The 16,959-nt window shown below is 50.1% G+C and overlaps 1 pseudogene; it reads right to left on the bottom strand.

Annotated features, from left to right (window-relative positions):
• The window catches only part of LOC135441610 (olfactory receptor 14J1-like), a 28,193-nt pseudogene extending 15,933 nt beyond the window's left edge, over positions 1-12,260 (bottom strand).
• Between the last annotated feature and the right edge of the window lie 4,699 nt (positions 12,261-16,959).

The raw sequence follows: 16,959 nt of genomic DNA, 5'->3' as shown, positions 1-16,959 counted from the left end.
CTGAAATCCCTTCTGGACAGACAGAGAAGGGGTGAACCAGAGGCAACACCTCACATGAAATTAAATAAGGCACTGTATGTGTTGAATTTCCTAAATAGCTCATCCTCGGAACCTAATCCACCAATCGTGAGACACTTTCTAAACAGCACACAGGCAAAGCTAAGGGAAAACCCTTTAGTTTTGATCAGGAACCCAGAGACAGGACAAATAGAGGGTCCTTTCAGACTAATCACTTGGGGCAAGGGTTTCGCTTGCATCTCCACAGATCGAGGTCTAAAGTGGGTGTCGGCGCGGCACGTGAAGCCATTCCGGACGCGAGAACGCGAGAACGCTGATCCAAGAAACAAAGAGACGAGTACTCAGACAGAAGTCGAGACTCAGGCCGGAAAGAGCGATTCCGAAGAAAAATAAAAAGAAACTAAGGACTTTGGGGATTTCTGTATAAGAGCGAAATAATGAGCATCATGATGCTTATGTGCATCATCCTTTCATTCATTGCAGCAAGCAATGAAGAAGATTTACCTGTAAATCAGCCAAGGCAAAATCTATGGGAGACTTTGGCTCAAGCAGCGAATCTAGATAGTATTTGCCTGACACATTCGAGGCCAGGAAAACCATTTTCTGCATGCATGGTTGGATTGCCAGTGGACGAATGGCCAGTTCCAGGGCATTCCGCAGTTAACATTTCACAGGTCATTGAAAATCCTGTGAAAGAGTTGTGTGCTTGGACACATCTACTTCCTGTGGCTTCTACAGAACCTCAGAAATTGGAGATTTTTGGGTCCATGACAATGGAATTCTGCATGCAGTTTGAAGTTCCGAAGGCCACAGAGGCAAAAACTATTGATTTAACTCCCATTCATGAGTTTTATAAGAATGCATCAGCTTGGTGCAAATATACAAAGAGAACTACCAAAGGATCGATCCAAGTCCCAGTGCAATTGCCACGAGGTTTGTTTTTAATTTGCGGGGACAGAATTTGGAACGGCATTCCTGCTAATGCCACGGGAGGTCCATGCAGCATTGGGGAAATTTCAATGCTGGCACCTGATTTGAACATGCTAAGAGAGAAAAGGCACAGAGGAAAAAAATCAATCGAAAAATATGCGACAGATTGCAATGACGAAATATTTTCTTGGGATAAGAAAACAAGCATTGCTACGGCAATTTTCTCACCTGAAACAGCATCAGGGGTGGCTTTGACTCAGATCGACCGCATGGGTTGCTGGTTGAGCAAACATGCACGGTCTGTGTCTGTCGCATTGGATGACATGTTAAAAGACGTTAGTGGTGTAAGACAGGCGACTCTTCAAAACAGAGCTGCAATCGATTATCTATTGCTCGCCCATGGACATGGGTGTGAAGAGTTTGAAGGGATGTGCTGCATGAATCTCTCAGATCATTCAAAATCAATTCATGAAAGTATTAGAAATATAAAAGACAGCATAAATAAGCTTGGCGAGATCACAGGATCATGGATCGATCAGCTGGTAGATTTCTTTGACATTTCTCCTATTTGGAGAGGAATTTTAAGGGTAGGGTTTTATGTTTTAATAGTCCTACTAGTCCTCATAATTGTCGTTCCATGCATCTTTGTATGCCTAAAACGCGCCATGAATCGGGTGATAAAAGAGGTTTTCTTGGTGCAAACAGAAGGGGGAGATGTGGGATCTCAGCACCTCAGGACTGAGGTGCCGAGTCACGGAGACCACCCTTGGGGGGCTCGGGAGTCCTGGAATGTTGCCAGAAGTGTCTGGTGGCTGGACTTTGATCCTACACGGGAGACGACACCTGTATGAGGATAGGAGGACTTCACCGGGGTGAATGGTGAAGGGATTAGTTAATTAGAGGGTGAGACACAGGGTTTAGGATTTATGTACAGGGGGGTTTAGAGAAGTAAGATGGAGGAATTGGGGCGTGTCCTGTCCTTCTTCTTCTTCTTCTTCTCCTCCATCTTCTTTGGTGATGGTGGCACTTTGGGATTGGTCATTACTAAAAGTGCACCGGACAATAAAAATAAAAAGGATTGGGGAAAAATGATAAATATTGTACACGTAACCATGGGTATAAAGATAGGTGACTGTCCGGAGGGCTAGACAGTGTGCTCATGGCTGGCTGCTGAGCAGACCTCTGTCGGGCCGAAAGAAAATCTTTTGGATAAACATTTAATAAACATAAAAACCGAAAGAAGAACTGAAGCCTCTTCTCGTCCTTTGATACGCGGGCTGCCCCAAGGCCACTTCGGGCCTTTCCAGGCCCTTCAAACAGTCGAAAACCGGACACCCAGTGATGTCACAACCATTTTCTGATGCCACCCTCTATGATGGTAGAGTCTGCTCTATGGCCTCATTCTTGCTCTGTGATGTCACAGCCAGCTCTGTGATGTCACAGCCAGCTCTGTGATGTCACAAAACTCTCAAGAACTCAGTTGCATTGAAATACTGAAGTTTCTTATACTTTGAAGAGATCCCTGTCAGGGACACAACTGACAAAGTGTCCCCAGTTCCAGTTAGAGCAGAACACTGGAGGCAGTGATGACAGCTGGGGACAAACAAGGCAAAGGTGTCTCTGGTGCTGAGCAAAGCTGGATGTGTTTCAGGAATGCCAAGGGCCAAGGCCTGAGCCCCAGCCCCTACCAAGACAGATGCTGTCCCTCCCTCCTTGCTCAGGGCTCTTGCCGGGATGGGCACTGGCATGTGGGGATGTGCAATGGCAAGGGCAGGAGCATGGGGCGGCCCCTGCCAGGCTGCTGAGCAGGGACAAGGAGGCAATGAGGCCCCAGGCCTGCAAGGGTCACTTGTCCCCTCATGGCCTCAGGCCCAGGGCCAGCAGCCATGGCCAAAGTGCTGCCCAAGTTGGCTCTGGCAGGGCTGTCTTGAAGCTGCTGCACATGCCTGTGCCCTGTGCAGCCCAGGCTGTGCCACGGTGTCCCTGCCCTGTGCCTCTGTCCCTGCAGGCTGTCAGCATCCCCCGGCTGCCCCACCTGGCTGGGCCCTTCCTTTGCTGACAGCTCTGCCTCCTGCCTGCCTCCGCCTGCCCACACAAAGCCTTGACCTTGATATCAAAAGAGTTAATTCAATTTTTACTGTGCCTGTGAACTTTTAGCACAGGAACAAGGCATTCAGGGGCTGCTTTCCCAGAAGGAATGATTGGAAGAGAAGAAGACATTTGGCTCAAGAATGCAGTGATAGAAAATCAAGGACTGAATCTGAACTTGGGGTGGGTTTTATGGAAATGGATAAATTGTAATACACATTTAGTGACTCTGGTAGAATTACATGTCCACATAAGGTTAGGAGTTATCCCTCACGAGACCTCAAGCCTGAATAAATAATCCCCTCTTAAATAGCAAAGTAGTCTTAAGGAGATTTATTCTGATATTCTGGGTATTTGATGATGGTCGGGCCTCACAGAACCAAGCATCCAGCTGTGACACTGAGCAAACTCATGAAGCAAAGGGTCCATTGTGACACAGCAGAACCACATGGAACCAAATCCATCTTGGGACATTGGGGCCACATTGAACCAATGGTCCATTGTGATACTGTGGATCCAAGGAGAACATTGTTACACTGAGAAACCTCTTGGAACCAAGGGGCCATTCTGACACAGCAAGGCCTCATGGAACCATGGGTCCATTGTGACGCTGCAGAACTTCACAGAACCAAGGTGACCTTGTCACACTGTGGAACCTCATGGGATAAAGGGACCATGGTGACACTGCAGAACCAAAGAGACTGCTGTGGGCAGTGTGAGAGCTCATGGAACCAAAAGTCCATTGTGACACAGCAAGGCCTTATGGAATCAAGGGTCCCTTGTTAAAATGTGTGGCCTCATGGAATCATGAGCCGTTGTGACACAGCAAGGCCACATAGAGCCAAGGGGCCACTCTGACACTGCTGATTCAAGGAGACTCTTGTGACTGAGGAATCTCATGGAACCAAGATTCCATTGTTCCACTGTGGGGCCCTCTGGAACCAAGGGGAGCACAGTGACATTGCAGGGCCTTATGGAACAATGGAGACTATTCTGACACTTTGGGTCCGACTGGAACCAAGAGGCCATTACAGCATGGCAGGGCCTCATGGAACCATGAGGACTCCAGTAAACACTGTGGGTCTCCATGGGATGACGGGTCCAGTGGAACCAAGTGTACCATTGTGACACTCTGGGACATCATGGAACCAAAGGTCCATTGTGACACAGCAGGGCCTCATGAAACCATGGAGGCCATTTTTATGCTTTGAGACCTTGTGAAACCAAAGGGCCTTTGTGGCACTTCAGAACCTTGTGGAGCCAAGGGGACCACAGTGACACTGTGGGGCTCAGTGAAACCAATGTTGTGACAGGGCCTCATGGAAGCACGGGGCCGTTGTGACACTTAAAAAGAAAGGAGAAAATTGTGACACTATAGGGTCCCAAGGAACCATGGGACATAGAACAGATCTGGTTGGTTTGGCCTCTCAGGGGCCACCTGAGAGGTCCAGCTGATCTTGGCATGTTGAAGGCTGCCTCTCACCCATCCCTGGAGAACTGGTGCCCTGTGCTTTCCTTCCTATGGAAAAGAACCATCTGTCTTTCCAGGTGCTTTATGGAATCATGGAGATTATTGTGCCACTACAAGGCCTCACTGAACCAAGGGGCCATTGTGACACTATGGAGTGTTGGCAGACCAAGGGGCAGTTGTCATACTGTGTGGCACCATGGAACTAAGGAGTCCATTGTGACACTACAGGGCCCTGTAGAACTAAGGATCCATGTAACAGTGTGGGATCCCATGGAACCAAATGTCCATTGTGACATTGCAGGACCTCATGGAATCCTGGAGGCCATTCTGAGACTTTGAGGCCTCGTTGAATCAAGGGGCTCAGCAGGGCCTCATGGCACCAAGGAGACCCTTCTGACATTTTCAGTCCCCATGGAACCAAAGGTTCATTGTGACACTATGGTACCAAGGAGACCCCTGTGACACTGCAAGGCCTCATGGATGCAAGGGACCATCGTGACACTATGGGGCCCCATGGAAACAAGGGGCCCCATAGTGTCACTGCAGGGCTCCATGGATCCAAAGGAACAGGTAACAGGTCTGGTTGGTTTGGCCTAACTGGTCCAACCGCCCTTGGCTTGTCGAGGGTCTCTCTCATGTACCCCTGAAACATTGGGGCTCTGGGTTTTCCTTCAGATAAAAAAGAACTGCCCTTCTCATTCAAGCATCCATGGCCAAAATGGGATTTCCCCTCCAAAATTCCCAATATCTAGGGATTGCTGCCAGACAAATGCTGCCATTACCAACCAGCCTGGCTGACCTTAACTTTCTGAGAGCTGGCTCTCACCTGCCTTCAAACACTGGGGCTCAGTGCTTTCCTTCCTATGGAAAAGAACTGTCCCTCCTGCACAAGCACCCATGGCCAAAACGCATACTTTTCCTCCACAATGCCCTATATGCAAGGGTTTCTCCCAGACAAAAGCTGCCAGGACAGATTGCTCTGGCTGGCCTTGGCCTCTGATGGTTGCCTCTATTCTGTCCTGAAACACTGGGGCGCTGCCCTTTCCTTCCCATGGAAAAGAACTATCCTTCTCCCCTAGGTACCCATGACCAAAATTGGGATTCCACCTCCAAAAGTCCTATATCCAATGATTGCTCCTACACAAAAGCTGCCATTTTAGACTGGTCTGGCTGGCCTTGGCCTCCTTAGGGCCAGCTCTCACCTGCCTTCCGAAGACAGGGGCTCCATGATTTCCTTCCTATGGAAAAGATCTGGCATTCTCCTCCAGGGAAAATGGGCTGAAATTGGGATTCAACATTCAAAATTTCAAATATCCAACGGGTTCTCCAGGAAAAACTTGCCAGGACAGACAGACAGGCCTGCATGTGGCCTCTGGTGACTGCAGTTCATCAGCCCCTGGAATATGGGTGCTCTGTAGTTTCTTTCCTGTGGAGAACATTGTGACACTGGGGGACCTTGTAGAACCAAGGATATCTTTGTGGCTCTGTTGGGCTGCAGGGTCCCAAGGGGCCAGTGTGAAGCAGCAGGGCTTTGTGGAACCAAGAGGCCATTGCTGCATTTCAGGGCCTCATTGAACCAAAGGGCCGTTGTGATCCTGCAAGGCACCGTGGATCCATGGAGAGCATTGTGGCATTGCAAGGCCCCATGGAATTATGGAGACCATTGTGACACTGTGGGGCCCCACAGAACCAAAGGGCCACTGTGACCCTGCAGGGCCTCATGGAAGCACAGGGCCATGGTGACACTTCAGAAGCAAGGGGAACATTGTGACACTGCAGAACACCGTGAAACCAAGGCAACATGGAACAGATCTGGCCGGCTTGGCCTCCCAGGGACCACCTGACAGGTCCAGCTGAACTTGGAATGTTGAGGGCTGCCTCTCATCAGCCTCTGGAAAACTGGGGCTCCATGCTTTCCTTCCTATGGAAAAGAACCATCTGTCTCTACAGGTGCCCACAGCCAAAATGAATACTCCCCCTGAAAAATTCCCTATATGCAAGGGTATCTTCCAGATAAAAGCTGCCAGGACAGAGAGCTTTGGCTGGCCTTGGCCTCTTGTGGTCACCCTCGTCTCAAGGAAGCCCTGAGGAAAGTATTTGAACAGGTGCTACTGCTGGAACATCAACGAGTCTCACGCTCTTCAAAACTCAGATGCTCTTCTCATCATATGTGTTTTTTTTCCCCTTATTGTGTATTCTCCATTAAATATTATATACAGCTAAAAAATATTATTCTTATCACTCTACCAGTGTATCTGACACAAAACTCCTCCTCTACATATGGATCCAGGTCACGTGTATAAGCAAACACAATAAACAATCCAGCAGGAATTATTTGTCTCTGCTCCCACCTGTCACATCTCCTCTGAAGCTGGAGGTGCTGCCCCAGCACTTGGGAGGGCTCAGGGGTCACACACAAGCTCAGCTCCCACACAGAGAACTTGTAGACCCTGGGCTGCTCTTCTTGGTCTCTGCACGCTCAGCCAGGCTGAGATCGACACTGATGGTTTCTGGGCCAGGCTCTCTGAGCCCAGCCCAGCTCCCTGCAAGCTCTGCCAGCTGCCCTGAGCTCTGGGCAGCACCAAGAGCCTCTTCCCAGCCCAGCCCAGCCGGCTCTGGCCCCACAGCTCTGCTCAGGCCAGGCTGCTCTGGCCACTGCCCCACGGCCTCAGCCTCTGGCAAGGGCACAGCAGCAGCTGCAGCTGCCACAGGACTCAGCCCCAGCCATGGGGTAAGGTGCTTGGCCAAGGGCAAAGGAGGCTCCCTGGCTGCCCTGCTCCCCTCTGCCTGAGGTGCTGAGAGCTCTGCAGCCCCTGCTGCCATCCCATCTGCCCAGGGCAGCACAAGAGCCCCAGCCTTGGGGCCCTCAAGAGCTGCTCCTGCTCCAGTCCCAGGGCCCATGCCAAAGCTGGGGCAGCCACAAAGCTGTGCCCATTTCTGTTCATTGCTGCTGTGATGGGGACGAATCCTCAGCCACTTGGAGGTTGCTGATGAATTTTACTACTCCTGAGGCCTCTTCTTTCTTGAGCTCTTAAGTTCAATAATTCAGTAAGAAAAGCTCACGAACATTTGTTCAAAATGCCTGAACAAGCAAAACCCCATGGAATAAGTAAAGTTTTCCATTCTTCTGTGGTTAATTAGGCACATTTCAGAAGTGTATTCAAAGTGAATATACTAAATTGAAAACAATGCAGAGTGAACTGTTTTGTCCTGAATTTTTTCTTTTTTATAGATGTCATGTTTTGACCTTGGCACAATGCCAGTGCCTTTATGAGAATACCCTCTCCCTGGTGTCTGCTGTGAGATGTGACCAGGAATAAGCAAAGCAGGCTCCTACTTAGAAATAAAGAAAACTTTATTAATTAAACTACATGAAAAACAAACAAACAAACAAACAAACAAACAAAAAAACCCCACAGAAAATGAAAACCTTACAAAAGCATTTTCCTCCTTCCCCCCACCAAATTTCCAAATTTCCCAATGCAATATATTCTCCCAAATCACTAACTCTCAGTCCGGCACCACACTTTATAATACTCAATCTTCAGTTCATCAAGAGGAGAGCAGTCTTTCTTGCACCATAGGCTTCCCCTGGAAACACCGTTGAAACCTCATGTGTTTCCATGTCACTCAGCACCGCTCGGAAAACCTTTTTGCTATCGCAACATCTTCCTTCCATGCTCAGTGCTCTCACCACTGTGCATGGACCAGAGCTGCTTCTAGGGTTGTCTTTCAAGGATACCTTGTCTGACTCTAAAAAACGCACAGTCTCTCTTTCGGGACATTTGTCCCCCCCAAATCTTTGCACCCCCTGGGGCCGAGGGGTACCCACACTGAACCCTCCTGGTTCTGAGGCACTGCCTCCCCCTAAATGCAGTCTCTGTGTCACAGGAAAAAAAAAATCGTTCCGTCTATGGCCACACAAGAAAAGTCCAGCCAAAAGGCCACTCCAATCATCTCCTCCCCCACTCAAGAGTCTTCTCCACTTCCCTCGTGGCCCATCCCCTCTTATCTCATCTCTTATCTCTCTTCTCATTCAGCTCTAGGAGGATCAGCATTTGCAAGGTTTCTATCATGCAAGAAAAGGGTTAAAAATTTCAGTCTCTGCTTGTCTGAGAGCTCTGGAACTCCTACACTGCCCTGCCGGGCACCTTCTCCCCACATCCCCACTCCTTCTCCTCCTCGGCCACCTACTATCAAATTCAGACGCCAGCTCTCCTTCTCTCTCTCTCTCTCTCCTGGGTGGGGGGTGGCTGCTCAATGTCTCTTGGTGCTCCTCCACCCTTCCATCCTCAAGGGCCTCTTCACCCCCCCATCTCTGTCCAGGCCCAGGCCTACCGCAGGCTGCCCTTCCCCCACCCAGCAGCAGCAGCTGAACGGGAGAGGGAGATCCAACATCTTTGCCTCCGAAGTCCCAGGGGAGCAGCTCTGGTTTTTAACCCCTGTGTGTTCTTAGAGGCGTGTCCGAACTTCAGTGGCTACATCAGGTGCCAATATTAAAATCTGAACACCTATTGGTGGCCACAGCATATCCAAAAGAAAAAAAAAACCAAAAAAACTTACTTCCTGTCACTGTCTCAAACCACGACAATAGATTGATATCAGAAATGTCCAATTGATATTGACCCCCAGCACCTTCTAATGTTGTCTGAATATATATGAAGATCAAGACCATTCATGGCTGACAATCAATAACATTTTGTCCCCATTCCCTCTCCATCATTTCCCTCTTCTAACCCCTGGCACTCCTATTGATCAGGAATGGTGTGGCCAGCAGGAGCAGGGCAGTGATTCTTCCCCTGTGCTCAGCACTGGTTAGGCAGCACCCAGAGTGCTGTGTCCAGTTCTGGGCCACCAATTTAGGAAGGACATGGAGGGGCTGGAGCGTGTCCAGAGAAGGGCAACAAGGCTGGGGAGGGGTCTGGAGCACAAGTCCTGTGAGGAATGGCTGAGGGAGCTGGGGTTGTTTATCCTGGAGAAGAGGAGGCTTCAGGGGAGACCTCATCACTCTCCACAACTCTCTGACAGGAGGGTGCAGCCAGGTGGGAGTTGCACTCTTTTCTCAGGGAACAGGGACAGTAGAAGAGGACACAGCCTTCAGCTGCACCAGGGGACATTTAAGCTGGACATTAGGAAATATTCTTACAAGGATGATTAGGCAATGGAATGGGCTGCCCAGGGAGGTGGGTGAGTCACCATCCCTGGAGGTGTTTAAGGAAAGACTGGATGTGGCACTCAGCACCATGACCTGGGTGACAAGGTGGTGTTGGGTCCCAGCTTGGACTTGTTGCTCTCCAAGGTCTTTTGCAGCCTGGTTGATTCTCTGATGATTGTGACACTGCAGGGCTCGGGGGAGGCAAGGGGCCACTGTGATACTGCAGGGCCTGGTAGCACTAAGAGGACCATGGTGACACTGTGTACAACATGGCAGCACAGAGCCAAGGGGACATTGTGACACTGTGGGGCTGAATGGAAGCGAGGAATCCATTGTGACAGTCTGGGTCCTGGTGGAACCACAGAGGCCACTGTGACACTGCAGAACCAAAGAAACCCTTGGGAGAGCCTGGGGACAATGGAATCAAGAGGCCATTGCTCCATTCCAAGGACTCTGGGAACTGAGGGAACAATTGTGACTCTGTGGTGCCCCATGGAACCAAGGGTCCCCTGGTGAAACTGCAGGATCTTGTGTCAGCAGGGCTCCATTGTGCCACTGCAGCACCAAGGAATTCATTGTGGCACTCTGAGGCCTCATGGAACCAAGAGGCCACTGTGACCCTGCAGGGCCTTGTGGAACCATGCAGAGCATTGTGACAGAACAGGACGTGGTGTCGTGATGTGGCCATTGTGACACTGCAGGGCCCCATGGAACCAAGGGGCCAGTGCTGCTCCTCAGGGACTCCTGGAATGAAGGAAACATGTTTGACACTGTGGTGGCCCTTGGGACCAAGAGGCCATTGTGACACTGTGGAACCAAGGAGAGCATTGCTGCACTGCCAGACTTCATGGAACCAAGGATGGATTTTGACACTTCAGGGCCTAGGGATCCAAGGGTCATTGTTAAACTGAGGGTTCCCAAGGAACCAAAGGGACATTGTGACCATGGGAGACCTCATGGAATCATGGAGACCATTAGGACACTTTGGGGCCTCATGGGAACCTGGCAACACCAAGTTGGCTGGGAGTGTGGATCTGCTGGATGGTAGGAGAGCCCTGCACAGGGACCTGGACAGGCAGGATCCAGGGGCCAAATCCAACAAGTGATGTTTAACAAGACCACATGCGGGTCCCTCAATTTGGGCAACCCCTTGCTGGGCCAAAAACCCCCTGCAGCACTACAGGCTGGGGACAGGGTGGCTGAACAGTCACATGGGAAATTTTTGGCTGTTCACAGGGGTTTTCTGTGCTGAGCATTGGCCTGGCTGTGTTCTTGAGAAAGCCTGGGCAAGGAGCCTGGAGCCCCCAGGGCCTGGCCTGAGGCGTCAGCACTGCCCCAGCAGTGCCCATGGCCTGTCCCTGCTGCAGCCCCGGCACTGCCACCCCCAGGACTGTGCCCGGCCCCGAGAGCACTCAGGCCCTGCAGCAACACCAGGGCCACCAGGGCAGCGGGGCAGGGCCACGGCAGCAGCACTGGCAACACCAAGTGCTGCTGCTGCTGGGCACAGCTGCTGGGCCAGCACTGATCTGCCCCAGCTCTGCACACAGACATTACTGCTGCAGCTCCAGAGAAGGCAACAAAAGGGTAACTCTGCTGGGAGATCCTTTATCTCTTTTAAATACATCAAGAGTGCAGCCCATCATTGACAGAGTCTGTGGCCATAGGGAATGTGGAGAGAAACTTAACAAAAAATGGGACAAACCTGGACATTTCTTTGGGGACAATATTAAGTAAAACAAAGGAAAAGAACATCCAAGATGAAAGCAACAAGAAGTATCAAAAATTACTTTTATTACAAGTGATTTGCAGAAATTGGCCAGCAATTTAATGTTCCTGAAATCATCCAGTCATCAGTCTCCATACTGCAGCCTTGAGCTCCTGGTTCCTCAGGCTGTAGATGAGGGGGTGCAGAGCTGGAGTCACCACGGAGTACAGAACTGATACTGACAGATCCAGGGATGAGGAGGACAGGGAAGGGGGCTTTAAGTGAGCAAATGTGCCAGTGCTGATAAACAAGGACACCACAGCCAGGTGAGGGAGGCAGGTGGAAAAGGCTTTGTGCCGTCCCTGCTCAGAGGGGATCCTCAGCACAGCCCTGAAGATCTGCACATAGGAGAAAACAATGAACACAAAACAACCAAATGATAAACAAAGGCTAACCACAATGAGCCCAAGTTCCCTGAGGTTGGAGTGTGAGCAGGAGAGCTTTAACATCTGAGGGACTTCACAGAAGAACTGGCCCAGAGCATTGCCATGGCACAGGGGCAGGGAAAATATATTGGCTGTGTGCATGAGGGCATTGAGAAAGGCACTGGCCCAGGCAGCTGCTGCCATGTGGGCACAAACTCTGCTGCCCAGGAGGGTCCCGTAGTGCAGGGGTTAGCAGATGGACACATAGCGGTCATAGCACATGATAGTCAGGAGAGAAAGCTCTGCTGAGATGAAGATCACAAAGAAAAAGAGCTGTGCAGCACATCCTTTGTAGGAGATGTTCCTGGTGTCCCAGAGGGAATTGTGCATGGCTTTGGGGACAGTGGTGCAGATGGAGCCCAGGTCGCTGAGGGCCAGGTTCAGCAGGAAGAAGAACATGGGCGTGTGCAGGTGGTGGCTGCAGGCTACGGCGCTGATGATGAGGCCGTTGGCCAGGAGGGCAGCCAGGGAGATGCCCAGCAAGAGGCAGAAGTGCAGGAGCTGCAGCTGCCGCGTGTCTGCCAGTGCCAGCAGAAGGAAGTGGCTGATGGAGCTGCTGTTGGACATTTGCTGATGCTGGACTTGGGGATCTGTTCATGGAGAAATGAATAGTGAAGATTTAAAAGGGATACCTGTAACCAAAATCAAAGCCATTTCCCAGATACCATCCTCTATAACATACATGGACATGCTTTTTTCTTTGAGCGTTCTGAAGTTTTCTTTTTAATCTCCCCCCATGTCTCTCCTGGTATTGTTGGAAAGCAGAAACCCTAAGCAATTCTGCTGCCCTCTGGTAGAACAGAGTGGGTTCCCTGAGGCCAGATGATGAGTGGAGAGTGAGGGGAGATAGTGTGTTGTTTGTACCTGTTCAGAGTTTCTTTGGGCTTTGTCCTTTCTCATGTCGAGGGTGATCACCTCCCTGTGCTTCCCCTAAAATGTCACCAGGCACAGCTGAGAGCAGATGGATTCACCACAGCCCAGCTCCACATTTGTAGCCAAGGACTCTCTCTGCTCATTTCACCAACCCAGCAGCATTTTCAGTGTCACAACACCTCTGCCTTTTCCCATCAATCTTATAACTCAGAGATGGTCTAGGACAGGTTTGCACCCTGGATTGGAGCTCCCAGCCTGGACTGAAATCTCAGGGAGACTTCCAGGTGTCCTTATGCTGGCATTGGGTGAAGGGAGATGCAGCTCCTTCCCTGGCTGCACTGACAGCATTGCTCAGAGCCGGGCACTGGGGCCAGCGTCACCCTGAGCCAGCTGTGCCCCCTGCCAGAGCCCCCAGGGCCGGGCAGCTGCTCCCAGCCCTGTGCTCTGCAGAGGGAACTGGGCCCGGGGCTGCAGAGCTGCCCCACGGCTCTGCTGCAGCTCTGCCTGCACAGGAGGGGCCGCACACCTTGGAGCCCCGGCCCTGAGGGCAGAGGCTGGGCTGGGGGGACAGGAGGGAGGGGGCTTGTTCAGAGGGAGGAGCTGCACTGGAGGGGATCCTGTGGAGTTTTCTTATCTCTCCGTGCCACAGCATTTCTGTGTTTTATTTGCTCTTATTGCCTGATATTCTCTCTGCTTCCTGGAGATTTTCCCTCTTGCAGGTGTTTCCCTGTTCCTGATCTCTCCCTGCCAGAACTCACAGACCCCAAATCTCTGTGCACTTTCCTTGGCCTGACAGAACCCTGCCTGTTTTAAGGGCTCTGGCTGGGGGCAGGTTCTGTTTGCAGCTTGGAGAAAGGACATCTCAGACTGAGCCTGATGGTCAAGAGCAAAGGTGATGCTGTTGCAGTCTATGGGCAGAGTGGCTGAAAGCAAATTAGGGATCTCCTATGAACCTATTGATCACTAAAAAGAACAGTTTGGATGTCTCAGGCATTGGCAAAATATTAACTAATAATTCATGCTACCTTTAATATTTAACCCTCCCTTCCTGACATTCACCAATAGTAGGAAACTGAATAAAAAGTCTTAGGAAATACCCTATTTTCTACCAAAATCCTTGACTTGTAAATATTCTATGACTGAGCAGAACCCCTCAGCATGTCAGAGCTTCAAGAGCATTTCACCTCCCCTACACCAGAAATACTCAGAATGGTACTCACAGAGTCTGTAGGCAGTGGGATGTTCCAGCTTCAGGAGGTGCCTCCAGGAGCTGCAGCTGCATTGTCCTGCAGCCAGAGGTTCCTGTGCCAAGGGCTGGCAGTGATTCTGCCCCAGGCACTTCTCAGCACCTTCCCAGTCCTGACTGATTGAAGCTCTCTGTGCCTCTCTGCTGTGCCTGGGGTGACTGCAGGCAGTGCCCCAGCCCTGCTGGGCTGGCAGAAGAGCTGCTCATCAAGAGAAATGTGCTTTTGAAGCTTTGCTTGGTTACCAGGAGCTGCCTTTGTTCCAGGAGCCCAGTCCAGCTCAGCAGCACAGCACCAGGACTTCAATGAGCCTCTGGGGCTTTGTGCTCAGGCCCTGAACATCAGTCCCTGAGAGGGAGCTGAAGAAACCTCTCCAGAACTCCAAGTCAGAATCCAGCTCCAAAGTTTTTTGGACTTTTAATGGGTCCCACTGAAGTTCACAACTGTCCCCAGGCCCCAGGCAGAGCAGAGAACTGGAGGCAGTGATGAAAGGTGGGGACAAAGAGAAGCCAAGTCTTGGTGCCCTTGGGCACAGCAGGGTCTGTGCCACCAAGGGCTGTGAGGAGACACTTTGTCCTGAGGCCCTGGGGCCTCCTGGCACAGCCCCAGCCAGGCTGGGCACTGTCAGCACCTTGTCCTGCCCTCAGCATCCCCCCTAGCCCACATCCCAGTGGCCTCAAGGATCTGCTGGAAGGAGTCCCTGGGGAGCCTTACTCAGGAATGGCTCTGGGGGCTGCTTCATGCTCCCTGCAGGGACTGCAGGTTTTTCAAAGGACTTTGGGTTTGTCTTTTGCCTTAGAGTCTCTGAGAGGTTTGTGCAATCATGGCCTCCAATTATCTGCTGTAATTAGTCCCTGGAGAGGCATTCTCAGTAACAGCACTCAGTGGGGCTCATTATTGCTTCAGGGTACTTCAGTTATTTTAAGGTACTTGGTGATCCCTTTTGATATAGACTCTGTGAGAGGTTTGTGCAATCATGGCCCCAGTCATCTGCTTTAATGAGTCCCTGGAGAGCTTTGTACTGACACTCAGTGGGGCTCATTAGTGCCTCGAGATACTCAAAGTTTTTAAGGTACTTTATGCATTTAAGAATATTTTTAGGTACTTTTAAGTTTTTTCTTCCCACACTGAGTCTCTGAGAGGTTTTTGCGCCATCCTGGCCTCCAATTCTCTCCTCCAAGGTGTCCATGGGGAGCCTCTGTTGGGTATCTTCCCCCTTTCTGTTTTACAACAAAGATGAAACAGAAAGAATTTTTTAAGACTTTCGACGAAATGAAGGGAGACGACCCATCCTCTGATCAGCATCGAACTCCAATTTATTGATCCACCAAGCACATTTTATAACAGTGTTAATTAAGCTCATACATATTGCAAAACCCGAGCTCATCATAGGTTACAGATTACACATTAACCCCTCCTTTTGTTTTCAATACCTGTGGTTTGTTATTGAAATCAAGATTTGTGTTCTCACCCTGATATGAATGGTTCTCAAGGCCTCCATGTTTATCTCTTTTGCTTTCCCAAAACAGCCAAGGACAGAATGTTTACCTGTTATGAAAAAACAGCCTGAGAACTCTGCTGTTTATAGAAATGTGCCTGAGAACCTCTTTATTTACAGAAACAGGCTTGAGAATTAGCTGCTTGTTGTGGTGTGTTTTTAGCTTCCGGGTCCCTTCCTCAGGTGTGCCAATATTCCCTTCTCCCTTCCCCCTCGCCCCTTGCTGAGTGTGCCCTGTCAATCAGGTTTAATATTCCAGCAAGGCGTCATGTGGTTGGTCCCTCAGGCCTGGGGGACATTGGATAGGTGTCCCTAGTCCCTTGAGACCCTGCCCCTTTCACCTGGTTGGTAGCTCACCTGTCCCCTCCCCTTCCCCTGTCCATGAGCTTAAAAGGTTAATCAGACCATGCGGCCGGGATTCTGTTGGAGCAGTTGCCCCGCTTCAGACCTCTGTAACCATGGAATACAGCTGCCTTTTACTTTTCCATCAGCTGTATATTTTCATGGCTTTTTTTCCTTCAAGCCATGTCTGAGCAAAATTCTCCAACAGACTTTCTAAAAGCATCCAAACAAAAATGAGACAATTAACAATACAACAACCACTATGAGAATTAGTAGTCTTGTTTTAGCTAGATATCATCCAATGCTTTAGTCCCTTGCATTGGAAGAGTTTATTGAACCAGTCTTTGTTTTCCACTTGAAGATTCTTGAACCCTTCCTTCAATACTTGAATGCTCTTGTGGACTGACTCGCTGTGGCTGGAGAGGTTCATGTAACACATCCCTCAGAGTCTAGACTGCCATGCCCATGTGCCCCGAGTAAAAAATCTATTGCTATTCTGCAAGGTGGAATGTCTGATGGTCTCTATGTCTGAGAGCAGGCCACTCAATGTGAGGGAGGTAGCATTAGTTTGCTTAATTAAGAGGCACCCAAGATGGTCAAATTGTCCTAAAGCTTTAGCTGCACCCACCCACGGTAATCCAAAGTGAGGGTGCTACCATCCGATAAATAGATTAAAGCTTTCAAAGCCATATCATTATCATCCAATACTTCTGTGGGAATACCTGCTGCTTGATCATCTGGCAGGCTGTGTTGTCCTTCTCCAGCTAGATGGTTGGTTGTCAGTCCTGCCCTTGCCTTATTATTAGCAGAGTCTGCTATTAATTGATTTAGTAAACACTTTCATCCCCCTTCCCACGATGTGTATTCTGTAGGTGACAGCAACATGGTCACAATACATTTTAAATCATAGGGGGTTTCCACATGTGCTGTAAACATGGCCCTCATTAGGCCATTAAAACAAAGTAAGTCCCTCCTATGGTCTTTAGCTGCCCTACACAGATCCTTGATTTCCCCATATACCAGTGGGTGATACCTGGGATTCTACCCCCTTCGTTCATAACATACGGGAGCAATGAGGAGTTTTGAGACTATTTGCCAGTCCCCTTCCTTAACTGCTTCTTTCCAGATCCTTTCCGAGGGACCTTCTGGC

Source organism: Zonotrichia leucophrys, unplaced genomic scaffold (assembly GCF_028769735.1).
Source record: "Zonotrichia leucophrys gambelii isolate GWCS_2022_RI unplaced genomic scaffold, RI_Zleu_2.0 Scaffold_372_50749, whole genome shotgun sequence".
NCBI classification, from domain to species: domain Eukaryota; kingdom Metazoa; phylum Chordata; class Aves; order Passeriformes; family Passerellidae; genus Zonotrichia; species Zonotrichia leucophrys.
This window is presented reverse-complemented; position numbering and strand designations above follow the sequence as displayed.